The following is an 18,095-nucleotide window of genomic DNA, read 5'->3' as shown; positions in this document are numbered from 1 at the left end:
GGGTGAATAATACCTTGCGGGAGACGCCCAGGAAGCTCCATAGGGTAAGAGTACTATGTGGTAAAAGGGCGCCGCAGGGTGAATAATACCATGCGGGAGACGCCCAGGGGGCTCCGTAGGGTAAGAGGAAACTATAGTGTCTACTATGTACGGGACAATCCTTATCTTTGTACGCAATCTTAGAAAAAAAAACTGCTTCGAAGCCGCCAGCTAAACACCTACCGTAAAAACTCGGTATATCCACTATCAGGGATCGGGGCTTGGCGGTTGCAACTGGGGTTGTGCGCAATAGTGCCAAGGGATCGAGTGATCGTCCATGACCGGGAAATGAGAAACTCGCACAGACTCTATCAAATTCAGCTTGAGTCACAGTAAGTTACGTATAAACTGAAAGAAAGGAAGAATGTAGAATAGTCTGAAATACATCGTGACTCTGCAATTGTAGACTTGGAGGCGGGAGTCATACTAGTAGCCGAAGGATGACTGAATTGTAATTCTGTAAAATAGGTATTAGCACAAACCAATTGAGAGAAGTGAAGACAATATAAAGTAGGAGGGATATGATAGACTCAGAATATGTAGAAGGATAAGAATACCAGACAAAATGCCACCGATCTGAAGCCCCAAACGCCAGCGAAGGCCAAAAGCCAAGTCAATCAGCGAGAGAATCCTACTACCATATCAATTAAAACCAATTCGATATCCTGAAAGAACCTATAGCCAATTCCAGAAACTGCGAGTGCTTACCTTTCTTGAGCACCACCGAATTCCCCTGGTGCGAAGGGGGGAATATCGCCCACCAACTCAAAAAGAAGCCTCCGACCTGTATAAGATTCCTCAGAGAACAATTAGTGACTGGGTACGACAAAAGGGAAAGCTTGAGGGGAAGGGTAGGAACTCAGCTGTGAAAAGGATGGAGGAGATACTAGTGGGCTATTCTGAACGAGTCCTATGGCCAGAGTTAGAAGATAGACTCTATAGCGATTTTATGGAATGGCGGAAAGGAGGGCGAACAGTAAGACAAGGGCGGTTCCAGATTCAGTCCCAGTTCCAATTTTGAGCACTATACCCCGAGGTGGACCCAGCTATTTTTCGATTTAGTAACGGATGGTTTTGAGGATTTCTAAGCCACCATAAGATTAGCCTCTGTAGTATCACCAAAAAAGCTGAAAAAATTCCAAGCAACTACGAAATACTTGTCCTTAATTGGCTTCGCTTCAATCGGAGGAATTCGCAGCCAAGGGTTAATCGGTATTGGGAGGTTTCTGTGGAACGACCAGTGGGACGGTACGAGTTGTCAAATATATGCAACCTAGACGTAACACCATTACCCTTTGAGTACTTAGCAGGAAAGACTTACGATCTAGTAGGGGAAAAAACGGTTTGGGTAAAGGAGAGTCGCTCCGGATAGGACAAAAGACAAGCGAGTCTGGTCTTGTGTGTTTTGGTGGATGGAGTGTCCCGGGTTCCGCCAATGATTATATTTTGGGAAAAGGGAATAAGACTTGGGAGAGAGCGAGAGCGGTATCACCTGAAAGTCTTGGTCGAGTATAACCCTACTACGTATATGAACAATAAGCTTTTCGAAAATTATATCACCACACACCTTATTCCTGTCCTCGGCGGTTGACCAACCCTCTTCGCAATCGATTTAATGAGTTCTCATAAAACCCCAGCCATTCTCGAACTTCTCCGAAACAATGACATTACCCCCTCCCTCATCCCTGCTGGCTGTACTGGTCTCGTTCAGCCCCGTGATGTATCTATCAATAAGCCATTCAAGGAGCTGGTACGAGACATTACAGATCGGAAGATCTTTGATTTAGAGTCAGCAGCAGACTTTGAGAAGTGGACTGTTGGGGACCGTAGGGTTATGACAACCCAGTGTGTGGACGAGGCTTTTACTCAGTTTTCTACTACAAAAGCTAATCTAATATCATGCTCCTTTCGCAAAACAGGCCTGTCTCTTCTTATTAATGGAAGCTTGGATTCTGAATTGGATATAAAAGGGTTTACAAACTTGGAGATTGGGAATTAGAGAGAAGATTTTGTATTACCGGATGAGAGGGCAGATGTACATGATGAGGATGACGAGCTTATAGAGTTTGTAGAAAATCAAAACTAATAATACATGTTAACTCTTCAGTGGCCGGCAATTGACCTTCCCCTCATACTCACGGCCACATGAAAACTGACATTCAAAAGAGCTAACTGTAGCATCATTGCGTATCACTCAATATCTTGGCACCATTGCGCACACCCATTTGCGCAACTGCCAAGCCCTGATTCCCGATAGTGGATAGACCGAGTTTTTATGGTATCCCAACCGATGCAGTTGGAGTTCTTGCTAGTAAAAGAGTACGATATAGTAAGATACTAGTAGAGTACCGGCACAGCAGGATACCGAACATTACCACCCAATTGCCAACACCTAACTCCTCAACAAATAAGCCTTAAAAATAAAAATAGTTAACCAATCCTAACTAATACCTTGTATATCATCCATCTACTTTATTGGGATTTTTTTCCTGTGGTAGGCAACTTTGGCGGGTATTGGCGCATGGTCATAAAGGGCAGGAAATATCAGCAAGATCATGGATTGTACGGTACAGTACTGTACGATACTTGGAGTAAGGAGAGAAAAAGGGTTCTTATGGCAAACCAACGCAAATATTAGGTGGTGGGGAAAAAGGCTGGAAAACTCTTGACATGACAAAATTTACTTACCATACATTATAAGTAAATTTACAAGGCGCAGGTGGAATGTTTGCGCACGCACAAAAGTGGCTGACTACCGAAAACATACCCCCTAGCACTTGTACTATAGTAGTACGGTACAGGCATTGGTGTATACTTCTTATGAGATAAGTGGCAATACTTGTAGTGGGTGAAATGACGACTTTTTGTCACGGATTGCCCTCTCCTCAAACAAGTTAGTGTTGGGTCAAACTTTCTTTGACCTCTGGTGGTAGGGCCAATAACGGTTGCCAAGGTGCCTGGAAGGATACAGCATCCTCATTGGAGTCTGCATTGTTCTCAGTGCTTATTTGGGTACCTTGGCAGCTGTTAGAAACGATGGGGCTGGTAACGGTTGCTGGAGTGCCAAAAAGGATGCAGTACCCTGATTGGGGTCTGCACTGTTCTCGGTGCTCATTTGGGATCCAGTGCTGACTATAATACTTGGCCTCAAGATAGTCTGCGTGGAAATAGTAAAGAGGGAGATATCATCATACAGAGCTGGCTACATAAATCCACGCCCGCGGTGATCAATTTTATAACTCAGTCAACTGAGGAGACCATATCGCACATCGCCACGGATCAGGAGGTAAGTTAGCTGATAAACTCTGATAGGACCAATCTAACTAACTATCCAGGTTATGGCCTTCTTGAATGCATACCTTGTCCAAGTAACGGGATTAGATATTAGTAAGATAAATACCAGCCTTGCAGGATATCGGTTGGTTAGGGAACGAAAGACCGATACCCACATGATTGGAAACAAGGAAGGCAATCTTGATAAACTTTGCCCAACACATCCCAGAGATCTTGTACTTCAGGCTATTTCATTGAGCCAAAGGTTTAACCTCAGTACTGGTGGAGAAAGTATAGCAAACTGGAAGCGAAATGATTTTACTTTCCATCAACAGATACCTCTGAAATCACTACCTGGGGAGAATGAGGAGGAGAAAGTGTGGCGACTTTATCAGGCAGTCAGAATTACAGATACAGGAATACTATCAATAGCATGTCAGCGGCAACTATTACTTTTCCTATTAGCCTCAGCTACTGAAAATATCGGGCAAGATAGATTAGTGGAGATCATAGAGGATGTTGACAAGCGAAAGCTGAGATATAGGCTTAAGGCTGGCTGCATACGGTCAAGACTGTTGAAATTTCTGATTCATTTCATATGTATATTTTCCTTGAGGTAATAGCGTATATTTTCTCTTCTTAGTTCGTGTTTCGGCCTACCTATAACACCGCATACATTACTACAACTAGGGTATATTTTATGTTATTTCATTAATATTTCATGATAATGATCGGGGATTATACATGTGGTTTTTCTTGTTTGGTTTACGGGACTTTTCTTCATCATCATTACGTGCTTCTCGGCTTTTTCATCGGTGAAGATCTCTTTAGACTTACGATAATTTCCCTCACACCACATTAGTTTTACACATGTTTTATGGGATTTCCTTGGCAGGTTATCAGGGTCAAACACGCTTCCGCTTATGTTTTCTCCCTATATTTTTCTTATACAGAGTTTATGCGAAGGATGCAAACCTGTATATATAGACGGTACCGCCCACTTCGCTTAAGAAGAAATAAGGACAAGAATACCTACCAATCTACCTTCAAACCTCGTACCTCCTCACTTCAAATGTGTCCGCAATATCCTCTTAATATTACATTTGTATAATCCACATAGTCTATTAAGATTGTACTGTTTACAAAATTCAATAAAAACTAGTTGATGAGTTTAGTATCGGTATCTTAGTGCTGCCCGGCGTGGACTTCCCGCACTATACGTATAAATTCATGTTCCTCTTAAATTAAAAACCAACTAATAGTAATAGTTATAAGCAAAGACTCAGAAACAAAGGTATTGAGGTACTTATCGAATGCCTACGAAACCATTGCAATGAGATTGTAAAACTCGCTGTGGAGGGTTCTAGTATCAATATTCAATGTTTTTCCAGCAGAGATAGTGATAATGACCAACCAAAGATCCTGGCTGGTGGGGAGGGCAACGGAAATATGCAAGACAACACTCCCAACAGGGAGGGAAGTGAAATACTAGACAACTATGCTAAGGGGGGTAATGGGAATCAACTGAAACCCCATGCTAGTGGAGATGGCGATATGGATTAACTAAAGACCCTGGCTGGCAGGGAGGGCAACAGAAATATGCAAGACAACTCTCCTAGCGGGGAGGGAAACGAAATACCGGACAACTACGAAGGGGGGGTTAATGGGAATCAATCGAAAAGCCCGACCTCCAGAGATATCGAAAGCCAGCTATACATCTATAGGGTGTGTGGGAAGGATAATGAAGAGTACTGGCTTGAAATGTTATCTCCTATAGGTGGCAGCAACATGCCTCTGGAGAGTGGTGTCAGTGGAGGTGGGGAGAGCCCTCTACTAGAAACTGGTTGTGAGGGCAGTCACAGGGAGTTTCTAATAAATGAATTTGTCTGGGATACTGGTAGTGACCAGGGCTCATTAGGGATACTTGAAGACTGGGAGAAGAAGTGGCCAATAGGTCCTGACCAGGATGACGGGGGACCAAACTGGCCCTTTTACTACGATAGGCTTTGAGCATTATCACGAACTTGGGGGTGTAGCTGCTGGTGAGGAGGTGGCATCCCTGATATCCTCAAAATTTTCACCTTGGGGTGATTTCTCCCCCCTTACCTGCTTCGGAGTCAAGCGATGATTTTTGGAGTAGTTGGGTATGTATTGTATGTCTGTCTGAATGCCAATCCGTACTAATGTGCTAATAAAGAGAAAAAACATGCCACTCAAGACTTGGGTCGTACTATCCATTTCAGAAGCATGAATTCCGCCCTGATATGATGTCAAGACTAATCCCAGAAAACTGCCTAGAGGGGGACCTTGTCAGCTACCTTCTATTCCTCTACTATAGGACTAGTAGTAGACAAGAGGGGAGGTATATTCCTGGTCATTCGTATCTAGCCAGTGACCTTAAACAACTCAAGAAATTTCTCCAATGCCATCCTAATTTCCACAAGAAGACAATTGTATTTCCGTTATTGGTTGGTGGAAACCACTGAGTTTTGGCAGTCATGAATTGGCAAGAACAAAGCGCAAAGATCTATGACTCCTTAGGTAATGCAGGGAGGGGCAAAAAAGTAAGTTCACCTATAATTCTGTGGTAGTCACTGAACCTGGTGAAAGGAACTTGAAAAAATGAGCACCAGCTCAGACAGCATGGCCAAAGAATAGAGATACGAATATGTAGTATGTATACCATCCACCTTTTTTTTCCTACCAAGCCCTGACATCATTAGAACTGTGCCATGCAAACGAATGCTGTAGATTGTGGAGTTCACACAATCTGGAACGCATTTTGTGTTTTCACAGAGGCAAATCCTTCTGATCTAGTCTGTACTGAGTGGCTGAGACAAGAATTTGCACAACTCTTGTGGCATGCTACCAGGGAGTTTGATCCTGTGCCTCTAGTAGAATAAATAGTTAGATAGAAGAGGCTGGCTGGAGTGGAGAATAAAGACGATATGAAGGTTAACTAGACAGGGAGATTTAACGGTGTCTTTTGGAACAATTCTGAACTAATATAAAGCAACTGAGTGATGTACTGTACTCGTACAATATCCAGATGTATGTTTCCGTACTGTATCATACCATCAAAAGAAATCTAGGTGTCTGGACACCGATAGTGTATTTCATGAGTTTTTATAGTAGTCACTATGTACTGCGTATCTATTTAAAACTGCGGAGATCATCTGATAGCGAAAATGCGCAATCATATCTGATCATCACCCCACCAAAAAAATATTTCCCTTCCTCAACCCTGTCCTAAGCTCTAAACTCTCCTATGCTGTCAGGAGCAACAAGCTTGCACTCTGTGAGCACCCGCCTGGTGCTAGTCAATATGTACTGCGTGTCTATCTCTGACTGCGATCTAATCGGTACGGATCTAATCCAAATGTGCAGATCTAATCTGATCTCCTCCTACCCTGTAAAACAAATTTTCTGAGTCATAAAATATGAAGAAAGGAAATACAGGGTACAGGGTGGAAAGAAAATATGAATTTTTATTTTATTTTATTATATTTTTTATTTTATTTTACTTATTTTATTTTACTTATTTTATTTTATTTATTTTATTTTATTTGTTAGTATCTAGAAGAAAGAGAAAAAGGAATGATGGGGGATAACTTACCTTGTGGTGTGGTGGTGGAAAAGAAGAGAGGTGCCTAGGAGTCATTATATAGAGGTGGTGGAGGATGCCAAGCCTTTGCCATTGTGTGGAAAATTTTGAACCCTACCATGATAACCCTGCCTTGGTACCACATCAAAGAAATTTTTCTCTTCCAAAATGAAATTCAAAGACATAATACATGGAAATAGAAAAGAGGAAAGGTAGGTAAAAAAGGGAAAGGAGATGGAGAATAGAAATAGTACAGATTTATAAGTGTGAGAGTAGTCCAGATTGATGAATGTTTTTGATAAAAAGTAGAATCCTGAACTATAAAGAGTAGGGCTACACATAAGACAAAGCAGCAGTATTTTGAGTGATGGAAAAGATGAACAACAGAGGCATGATAATAGACAGAATACATGGAAATAAGATGTAGGAAATGAATGCTAAACTGACAAGAGAGATGGAGTAAAAGAATGAACAAGTTTGATAAGCTGAATGGCGGTCCAGATTGATGAATATTTGTTGATGAAAAGTAGAAGCCTGAGACCTAAAGAGTAGGGCTGCATATCACAGAACACGACAGTAAGATTTATAGTGATAGAAAGTGAATGAAAAACAAAGATGATAAAAGACAGAATACACGAAAAAAATGTGAGGAAAATGAATGCAAAGGTGATGAGAGAGATGGAGAAAAGAAATGAGAGTATTTTGTGAGCGGAATAGCTGTCCAGATTGATGAATGTTTGTTGATGAAAAGTACAAGCCTGAGCCCTAAAGAGTAGGGCCGCAAATATGAGAAGTAGCCAGATATTGAGTGATACAAACAATGATCAACAGAAGTATGATAAAAGACAGAATACATGGAAATAAGGTGGAGGGAATGAATGCTAAAGGAACAAGAGAGATGCAGAAAAAGAATGAATATATTTTATGAGTTACGTCACTCAAGAGATTGATGAATGTCTGTTAATGAAAAGTACATGTCCTGAGTCCTAAAGAGTAGTGCTTCACATCAAAGAACATGACAGTAGGGTCCTGAGTGATGGAAATGAATGAAAACAGGAGAAAGATAAAAGACAGAATACATAGAATTAAGGTGCTGGAAATCAATGCAAAGGAGATAAGAGAGATGGAGAAAAAGAATAGGACAGTTTGATGTGCTGGATGGCTGTGAGGATTGATATATGTCTGTTCATGTAAACCATAGGTTCTTAGCCCTAAAAGGCAGGGCCACACACCAGAGAAATCATTATCAGGCTCTTTAGTGATGGAATTAAATGAAAAGAGAAGCCACATAAAAGACAAAATATATTGAAATAATATGCAGGAAATTAATAGCAAAGAGATGATAGAGATAGAGAAAAGAAATAGAACTATTTGATGAGTTGGAAAGCTGTGCAAATTGACGGATTAATAAATAGTACAAGGAGCCTCACAATCCCAAGACAACATTTCTCCCACTCTGAATGTATGACCAAAATAGTCATCAACAATACTAATAATAAAGGAAAAAGGAGTAGTGCATATTTCTCACAAGTGAAGGAAATATAATAAAGAAATAAAATAAAATCATAAAAGTCTAAGGTAGAGGATAGTTTGATAAAAGTTGTACTCCACCTCAGAGTACAAAGAAAAAACTTCTATTCTTAGGTCACAGGGTATACAGGAACACTGTTAACATCAACAAATGTTACTGATAAAACTACACAATATTTTATAATTATAAAATACAAACAAAACACATGATGGAAGTAGATAGAAAATGTAAATAAAGACATGAAATAGATTGTCAGTAGGTAAAAACAAAGTATGTTGTTTAATGTAAGATACTGTGTGTAGCCTCAAAATGCCAAGAGAAAATTTTCGCCCCCACTATATTTCTGATTTCTTCTACAGACACAACTTGCAACCTATTATAAAGTCAATTCATTTCAAACCAGAGGCAAAGATAATGATATTAGGAGAAAAATGATAATAAAATAATCAATAGTTATAGAAAGTAAAAGATGTTGGATAGTTTTGATGATTTATTTCTGAGGGGGTAGGTGCCAAGACAGGGTTGTTGAGGTAGGGTTCAAAATTTTCCCTACAATGGTAAAGGCTTGGCATTCTTTTCATACTTCTATATAAGGATCATCAGACCAGCCCTCTTTCTTATTTTTTCGACCAGCACCACACCACCATCTGTAGGAAAAATCTCATCCTACCACACACTTCAGAAGGTAAGTCATCTCCCATCACTCAATTTTCTCAACAGTACAGGAATTAATTTTAATCAAAAAAATAAAAAAATAAAAAATAAAAAATAAAAGTACTTAATCAGCTAACAGGTAAGTCATATCCCGTGACTCAATTTTCTCAACAGTTCATGAATTAATTTTAATCAAAAAAATTAAAAAAAATACTTAATAAGCTAAAAGGTAAGTTATATCCTATCACTCAATTTTTTCCAATGGACAGGAATTAGACTAATTAAATACAAATCCAAAAAGTTAAAATTACAAATAAAATAATAATAATAGAAAGTATAGGAAATATTTTAGTCAGTAATTACCTTCCTATTACTAAATCTTATGGGATACTAACTGTACTAACACAGTATTAAGACAAAGTAGCTAATTATTTATTTATTACTTCTATAATTTTATGGTAGTAGTACTCACTACTATAGTTTTATAGTAGTGGTACAAACTACTATAGTTTGCTACCAGTTGTACTAATAACTATAGTTTTATACCAGTTATACTAATTACTAAAGTCTGTTAGAACTTGTACTAATCACTACAGTGTTATACAGGTTGTACTAACTATTATAGTTTTATAATTATTGTACTAACTACTACAGTAGTATAATAGCGGTACTAACTACTACACTGGTATAGTAGCAGATCTAACTATTATAGTAGTATAGTAGTTGTACTAACTACTACAGTTGTATAGTAGTTCTACTAACTACTATGGTTTGACAGTACTTGTGCTAACCACAACAATTGTATAGTGCTCGTACCAACTGTAACAGTTTTATAATACTTGTGCTAACTACAATAGTTTTACAGAGTTTTACTAACTGTGATAGTTTAACAGTACTTGTACTAACTACAATGATTTTACAGTGCTTGTACTAACTACTAGAGATTTATTATAGTTGCACTACAACTATACCTTTATGGTAGTTGAATTGCGATAAAACTTTTATAGTAGCTGTATTACAATTACTACTCTACAATTCTTTGACTACTATTATAGTTTTATAGTAGTTGAATTACTATAGTACATTTATAGTTGTTTTACTAATAACGTACTCTCAGAACAGGAATCCTACAACAGTTATAGTAATATACAGAGGTTTGGTACTAATCATTCACTGCAAGCAGCAATTATATTACAACTATTAGAATATGACAATATTGTTTCTTAATGATTTATATTGGGCATATAGTACTAATTGTATAAACACAATAAGAGTTAATAAATAATTTGGGTAAATTAATTTCAACTTTACTAATAATATATTTAGTTGTGGTATTTCACAACACAATACCACTACACTGTAGTAACCAAAGTGGTATCCAACAAACAACTAACAACCACATTTGCACCAATATGAACAAGAAATGAATTCTGAAAAAAGTAACTAAAAGCTAACCAATGCAGTTAATCTTCAAGTATCGAAGGGGGTTCTAGTGACTATGTACTGCCTGTCTATCTAAAACTGCGGAGATCATCTGATAGCGAAAACGCGCAATCATATCTAATCATCACCCCACCAAAAAAATCTTTCCCTTCCTCAACCCTGCCCTAAGCCCTAAATCCTCCTACACTGTCCGGAGCAACACGCTTGCACTCTGCGAGCACCCACATGGTGCTTGTCAATATGTACTGCGTGTCAATGTCGAAAATGCGCATCTAATCTGCGCGCATCTTATCCAAATGTACGCATCTAATATGATCTCCACTAAGAAAAATATTCCGTTCCCCAACCCTGCCCTAAGCTCTAACCCCCCTCTGCTTTTCGTGCACAACATGCTTGTACTCTGCAAGCAGCCCGGATAGTGCTAGTCAATATGTACTGTGTGTCTATCTCTGAATACAATCTAATCTGCATGCGATCTAATTTAAATGCGCGCAATCTCATCTGATCTCTCGGCACACACCAGAGCAAATTTGTGAGTGACAAAATATGAAGAAAGAAACATAGAGTACAGGGTGGTAGAATTTTTAATTTAATTTATTTTTATTTTATTATATTTTATTTTATTTTATTTATTTTATTTTATTTGTTGGTATCTTGAGGAAAGGGGAAAAGGAGTGATGGGAGATGACTTACCTTATGGTATGGTGTTGGAAGAGAAGTGAGGTGCCCAGGGGTCATTATATAAAAGTGATGGAGAATGCCAAGCCTTTGCCATTGTGGGGAAAATTTTGAAGCCTATCTAAATAACCCTTAGCACCATATCAAAGAAAATTTTCTCTTCTACAATGAAATTCAAAGACAAAATACATGGAAATAAAGTAGTGGAAATGTTTGTAAAAAAGAGAAGGGAGATGGAGAAAAGAAATGGTATAGTTTGATGAGCGGGGGAGTAGTCCAGATTGATTAATATTTGTTGATGTAAAGTAGAAGTCTAAGTCATAAAGAGTACGGCTGCACATCAGAGAACAGAACAGCAGGTTGATGAAAGATTGCAATGAATGAAAACAGGAGCAAGATAAAAGAGAGAATACATGGAAATAAGGTGTGGGAAATGCATGCTAAACTCACAAGAGAGATGTAAAAGGGCGCCGCAGGGTGAATAATACCTTGTAGGAGACACCCAGGGGGCTCTGTAGGGTAAGAGGAAACTAAAGTGTCTACAATGTACAGTCATGTCCGGAAAGTAATAATACCCCGGAGAAGCAACAGCACAACACAACCACCCCCACTTTCCATCAACCACCAAGGCTCCACCATATGCCCTGAGAAAAAACGAAGATCAGAATTAAGAGATTTATGCCCAGTATAATCATACAGATATGGGGTATAATAAAATTTCAAAGACTTTGGAGGTCTCTAAGGCAACTGTTCAAAAGGTTGTGACTTGTTAGGGGGAGACAATCTGATAGACTTCAGAATTGTCTAGGCCAATCGAAATTTGTATCTATAGACGGAGATTGTCTAGGAAGGCTCGAGTTTGCTCTTTTCGTTTATGACTACTAAGAGTGAAGTAAATTCGATAAAGTAATATAGAATCGTAAAAACAATATTATATTGTTAAAGTCTCTTCTCTGTTGCTTGATAATGTCTAAAGCTTATGAGGTACTTCAATATTTATATTCCACGTCTGAGTGTTCGTGGACTAGATCTATCTATCATCTCACTATGTACCTTTCTGACTATAACTTGCAACTTCGGGTATTCTTGAAAGGTGCGAACACCTGGAGACTCTGAAAATCACTATACCCTTTTTGCTAATTATGATATAAGTAACTTGGAACCTTATTGTTCCCAATAGTAGTTATTTGATCTTTAGAGTCTTTAGACTTGTAGCCTAGTTCTCAAGTTGAACTGAGTTGGCTCCAATTGTCTTCGTTATTGATGAAATGATCAGTTTCATCTACGGGTTGTATCTGCAAAGGTAGTCGTAATCACAATCCTTTTTTGGTTGCCTGACCTTAAACCTCCATAACTCCTTACCCAACCAATAAATGTCTTCCAGAAGACTTTCTACTAATTTATAGAAAGCTATTTTACCAGATTGACAAGTATTCCCACAGTCGGCAACTCTTGGTTGCTTTGGTTAACCAGATTTCAATTACTGTTGTAGTATGGGAAGTTGACTTTGTAACTACAATGTGTTCTGAAACCTGGTTGCAACACTCCGTGAAGTCTAATAACTTCTATAGTAGTGTTTCTCAGAGTTCTAGACTCTTCTAAACATAGTAGAGTGGGTGTAATGATTCCTCTTTGGGTAGTTAGTTCTTGGCGACGGGGAACAATACTTCTCTTTTCTGTCTTCTTCTTTCTTCGTCCTACCATAGCTCTAGGCCTCTGCCTACGTTACCGATAGTACAAGACCTTGGTCTTTTATCGGAAATGCCTATCGTAAGCTTTCTCTAACTCATTTTTGTGAAGGACTTTGCTTGGCGTAAGAATAGCATTGCAATAATGATAAAGATCGTGAATGTGTTTTATATTCGTTAGAGTAATAAGTTGGAAAAGTACTTAGAACAAAGCGTGAAGAACCTATCTTCCTCGGCCACAATGGCCTTATATTAGTATTCTTCCCGTTCATAGTCATGTGACCTAAAGTGGTCACATGTGCGAAACCAAATCATAACAACTAGTCATGTGACCAAAGTGATCACATGCTCAAAGCCCATGACCTCATAGTGAGGTCATGTACAAAAGACTCATAAACCAATCATAACTAAATAAACAAGTCATATGACCCGACTGAGTCATATGCGCGAAACCCATGATGTAACGTGTTCGCAAGGTGCTAATCACGTTATCGGTAATAGGTACGATAGTTGGCAGGTGGCCTTCTCTTCCAGAGAGGAGGCGAGAGCTGAGAACTAAAGGAGGCTTCAAGGGTGTACTGGGGAACAAAGAAGTAAGCGTTCAACCAAGTATATTGAAATACTGTCTGTCGAAGTCTGCCTTTTCTATCGTAGAAACAGGCGGTCTTTAAATACACAAATCTGTTCATGTCTAGCATGAACGAAACTAATCAAAGGTATCAATCGATACACTTTGGTAAAACTCTTTAAATATCAAAATAATACTTAAAACAAAACATAAAACAAAACCGAGTATCAAACGATACTTAAAACAAACCAAGTATCAAAGCGATACTTAAAACAAAACATAAAACAAAACCGAGTATCAAACGATACTTAAAACAAACCAAGTATCAAAGCGATACTTAAAACAAAACATAAAACAAAAGCAATAACCGAGTACCCGTACCGGTTACACATGACCTCATAATGAGGTCATGTGCGAAACATAAATCATATGCACAAGGCTTACCCACAAGGTATACTCGCAAGGCATACTTGCCAGGCGCATGTCCCATGACTCATATTTGAGCAATATGTGAAAGCATCACAAATCCCACACATAACAAATCATATGATCCGAATGAGTCATATGTGTAAAACAATAACATACCTGTGACTCATAACCATGTGTCACGTGAAAACCTTTTCCTTGTCAAATCACATTTGTGACAGTGGGTGTGACTGTATTGGTCTCTTACTGAGATTCTTTACCATTCAATTCCATCTCTTGGTACGAAAATGTCCCATTACCTACGGCCCATCCTAAGATATCACAAATTTGAAGCCAAGTAACGTTCTGAGTAGTTGATGGATTTACCCTGTTCCAGTTCTCAGACCTAGTCGAAGGTCTCCTCTCATATATTATACAAACAGGATCAGGTCAGACGAATGGCGGTGACATATATAGAATTACTCTGACACCTTCAATTTCGTGGTATTATAGTCACAGGACGCAACTAAGATTGATATGTATAATGACGTGTGGGTCCCATAAGGGGGCCAGAGGGGGTTGTTGGAGACCAGAGATTCCAATTCTGGGTGAGGTTACCCTACCTAGAGTGACTCCTGGATATCGGATCTCAGTATTCCTAACATGATAAGAGCCAAAGAAAGAGGTAGAGATACCTACTATGCTTCCAAGCCTGGCTGCCCAACAAAGATTACCAATACTAAAAGAAAAGTAGTAGAGGCTATTATTAATACTGAGCCTCATATAGTATTATGTGAAATCACGCAAACAGCAAATATTGGTCTTGGCAAGACCAGTATAGATAAAATCATATCAGATACCGGTTTTAAGCTTTGGATACTAAGGAAAAAGCCTTTTTGGAGGAAAGAACAGAAGGAGAAGAGAATGGAGTTTGCTAGGAGAAGGAGGAATTGGAGGAGAGCATGGAATTGGGTAGTCTTTGTTGAAGCTACAATTATCTATAATCCAAATCCTACTGGGAGGAAAATTAGGATAAGAGCTGGTAAAGAGTTGGAGGAAAAAAACTTAAAGCCTAGATTTAAGTCAGGAAGAACTAGCATTGGGGTCTATGCTGCAATAATGAAGTATGGCAGGACTGAGTTAATTCTTGTAAGAAAGAGGACTGAGGAGGAAAGGACTAATAAAAGGGATAGACTTGGCCTTAATTCTTACCAATATACAACTGAGATCCACCAGCCTTACCTCATCCCTTTTATAGAAGGTCTTGATAGACCTTTTAAAAACATCTATCAAGCTGCAGATAATGACTTATAGTATAGTGGTGCAGAAAATCAGAAATTGTACTCAGACTGTGGTTATCAGAAATGGCCTTGGCTATCCAACTCCTCAGATCTCAATCCAATTGAGAATTCTTGGGCACTTCTCAAAAGAGCCCTCAGAAAGCGATTTTCCAGATTGGAAAGAAGGCCTCACAGTGCTATTGAATTATTTCTAGTAGCAAAGGAAGAGTGAGATTTAATTTTGCAGGAGATATAAGATGAGTAGATAGTTAGGATGCCAGAGAGAATTCAGACTGTATTGGATGCAGAAGGAGGTCATACAAAGTGGTAGTAGGATTTTTTGAAAGCCTATGTCATGAACGTGGCTTGGCATGGAAAAGGTTTTCACATAACTCATAATTATGAGTCATAGGTATGTTATTGTTTCACGCATATGACTCATTTGGGTCATATGACTTATTATGTTATGATTTGTTATGTTTCGCATATGACTCGATTATGAGTCATGGGATGTGCATATGGCAAGTGTGTCTTGTGGGTATGCCTTGTGCATATGATTTATATTTTACACATGACCTTATGATGAGATCATGAGTTTCACGTATATGACTCAGTCGAGTCATATGACTTGTTTATTGCGTTATGATTGGTTTATGAGTTTCACACATGACCTTACTATGAGGTCATGGGTTTTGAGCGTGTGACCACTTTGGTCACATCATTAGTTTATTATAATGTGGTTTCGCACATGTGACCACTTTGAATCACATGACTATGGGCGGGAAGAACACTATGTAAGGAGGCTGATACAGCTGAGGAGCATAGGTTGTTCACGCTTTGTTCTAAGTACTTTGCCTTGTCCTTGCCGTCGCTTCACCCTGAACACTTCTTTCGTACCCACAATGGGCTTTGATGCCTTGCATTCTGGGGGAGATATCTGAGTTCACTTACTAGTTCCTGGGGTTCTTGGTATTGAGGTCTGTTGACATTGTATGGCAGATTACTTATTTGCTTCTCGTTTCGTTACCTGCTGGTTATCTCACAATACTGGTACTTCGAGCTACTCATCACGGTCACTTAGGAGCCCCTTTTGGTAAAACATCTTCGGGTTCCTGTCTATCGTCTACTCGCGGGTTTTGTGTGCGATTGGGGGGATTGAACATTGAGTTTGCAGTTATCAACCGTGTCATTCTCTGAGTCAGCTCATGTTTCTTGTTGGATTTTAACAGAGTCCATAGTTTTCACGATACAAAATGGCCTTAGGTTAGACTTATGACCTTCCAAAGTTCAACTCATCGTATCCGCCGCATCATTCCTCAAGTGGCAGGGTGGTACCCGCCCGGCCCCTCCTCGTTATATTTTCGTTTCTATAGTCAGAATTATACAATATTCTTTATTACTGTTCCCTTGCAGTTTTGTCCTTGTAGCATTTATGGTGATTCAGTCAGGTGTCTCCTCCTCGCCTCAGTGGGGATGGCTTTGACCCTGAAAAACCTTACCCCTTGGCGTGGTTTTTCAATGCTACCTGGGGTGGAGTGGGACCATTAGCTGCCAGATACACGCATTGTCTGTACGTTTAGATGGTTCGGTCGTGGATTATGGTTGGTGGCTTCACACATTGCAAGTAGAGGCTACCTTCTGTTTGTCTGCTCCTGTTCGCATGCCCTCCCCTTTCATATCGCATCAGCTGGTGGTGTCTCTTGCCCATTGTTCGGTCTGTGCTTGTTGCCAGACCTGTGGTGCTGGCTTCGACTGGTGCTACCTACTCTTTCCCAGCTGGATTGGACTTCAGTTCGACTGGGTTGGATGGCATGACTGGTATCGGTGTCTTCGGGTATTGGTGCTGTCTCCTTTGTGGCTCCCAGCTGTAGCTGGTGGGTCCCCCTCAGCTACAAAGTGCTGGAGGTTGGGGGTCTGTTAGTGTGGCCAAGACCAGTAGCTGCCTGATGGGGCTAGGTATAGGCTGTCCTGTGGCTATTGGATGGTTGATCTGTCTGAGGGGCTGGGGGGTTGGATGGGCACTGTGGCGTCTTGTGTGTGGGGCTTGGAGGGGGCTGATTGGGGGGGGAGAGGCACCTGTGAGCACTGGTCGGGCCTGCATCAGGTTGGGCGAGGTCTAATTAAGTGTTTCCAGTCTGGTTTGGGCTGTTGGGTGAAGCTGCTCAGTACTGTAAAGCTCCCCAATGGACCTGCTGGCTGATGGCCACTTGTGCGGATAGTGGGTTGTGACTACCTGGTTGTACTTATTTGTGTCTTGTGTGCTGGGTTTCATAGAGTTTGTTTGGTTTCTTTAGCTTGGCTATGGGTTTGGCTAGACGGGGCATAGCACCACGGGTGGGAGATAGGCCCCACTGACCTTTGCAGTCTGTCACCACCTCTATGGATTTCTTTTATTTAAATGTTGTTTTGTTTGGGGGACAGGCAGCAGGTACAGGTCCTCCTCACCAGTACGCTCTTAGGAGGCAACTGGCAAAGTGGGTTCATAGGGTTGATGGCCTGGCATGTGGGTGCGAGTGGTAGAAATGTTGGTCGCCTCCTCCCTGCCATTGTGCCGCCTGTAGGTTTAGTTTGGTTTTTGTTGGTTTTTTATTGTAATGGAGGTTTCGTGGGACGGTGTTTAGTCTGGGTGGTAGTGTTTTATATCTTGTTGGACAAGGAACCTGGTTGGGTTGGTCTTTTACTCGGCTTCGGCTATGGTTAGTGCTGGTAGGCTTCATACTAGAGGGGCTACGGACTTGGACTGGGGCAGGCACTGGGTTGTTTGATGGTCTTGTAATTAGTTTCCTTATGGGCATGACTCAGAGATGGTAGGTGCGTGGCCATAGACTTAGTTGGCTTAGAATTAGTGGTATTCCTGTGCCGGCGGGGGCTTATTGTATACCAGTGTTGGCAGTGCAAGTTTAAATAAAATTAGATTGAATTCTATGTACTT

This window comes from Tuber melanosporum (genome assembly GCF_000151645.1).
Source record: "Tuber melanosporum whole genome shotgun sequence assembly, scaffold_14, strain Mel28".
NCBI lineage: Eukaryota > Fungi > Ascomycota > Pezizomycetes > Pezizales > Tuberaceae > Tuber > Tuber melanosporum.
The sequence above is the reverse complement of the archived record's forward strand: the minus strand, read 5'-3'. Positions refer to the sequence as shown.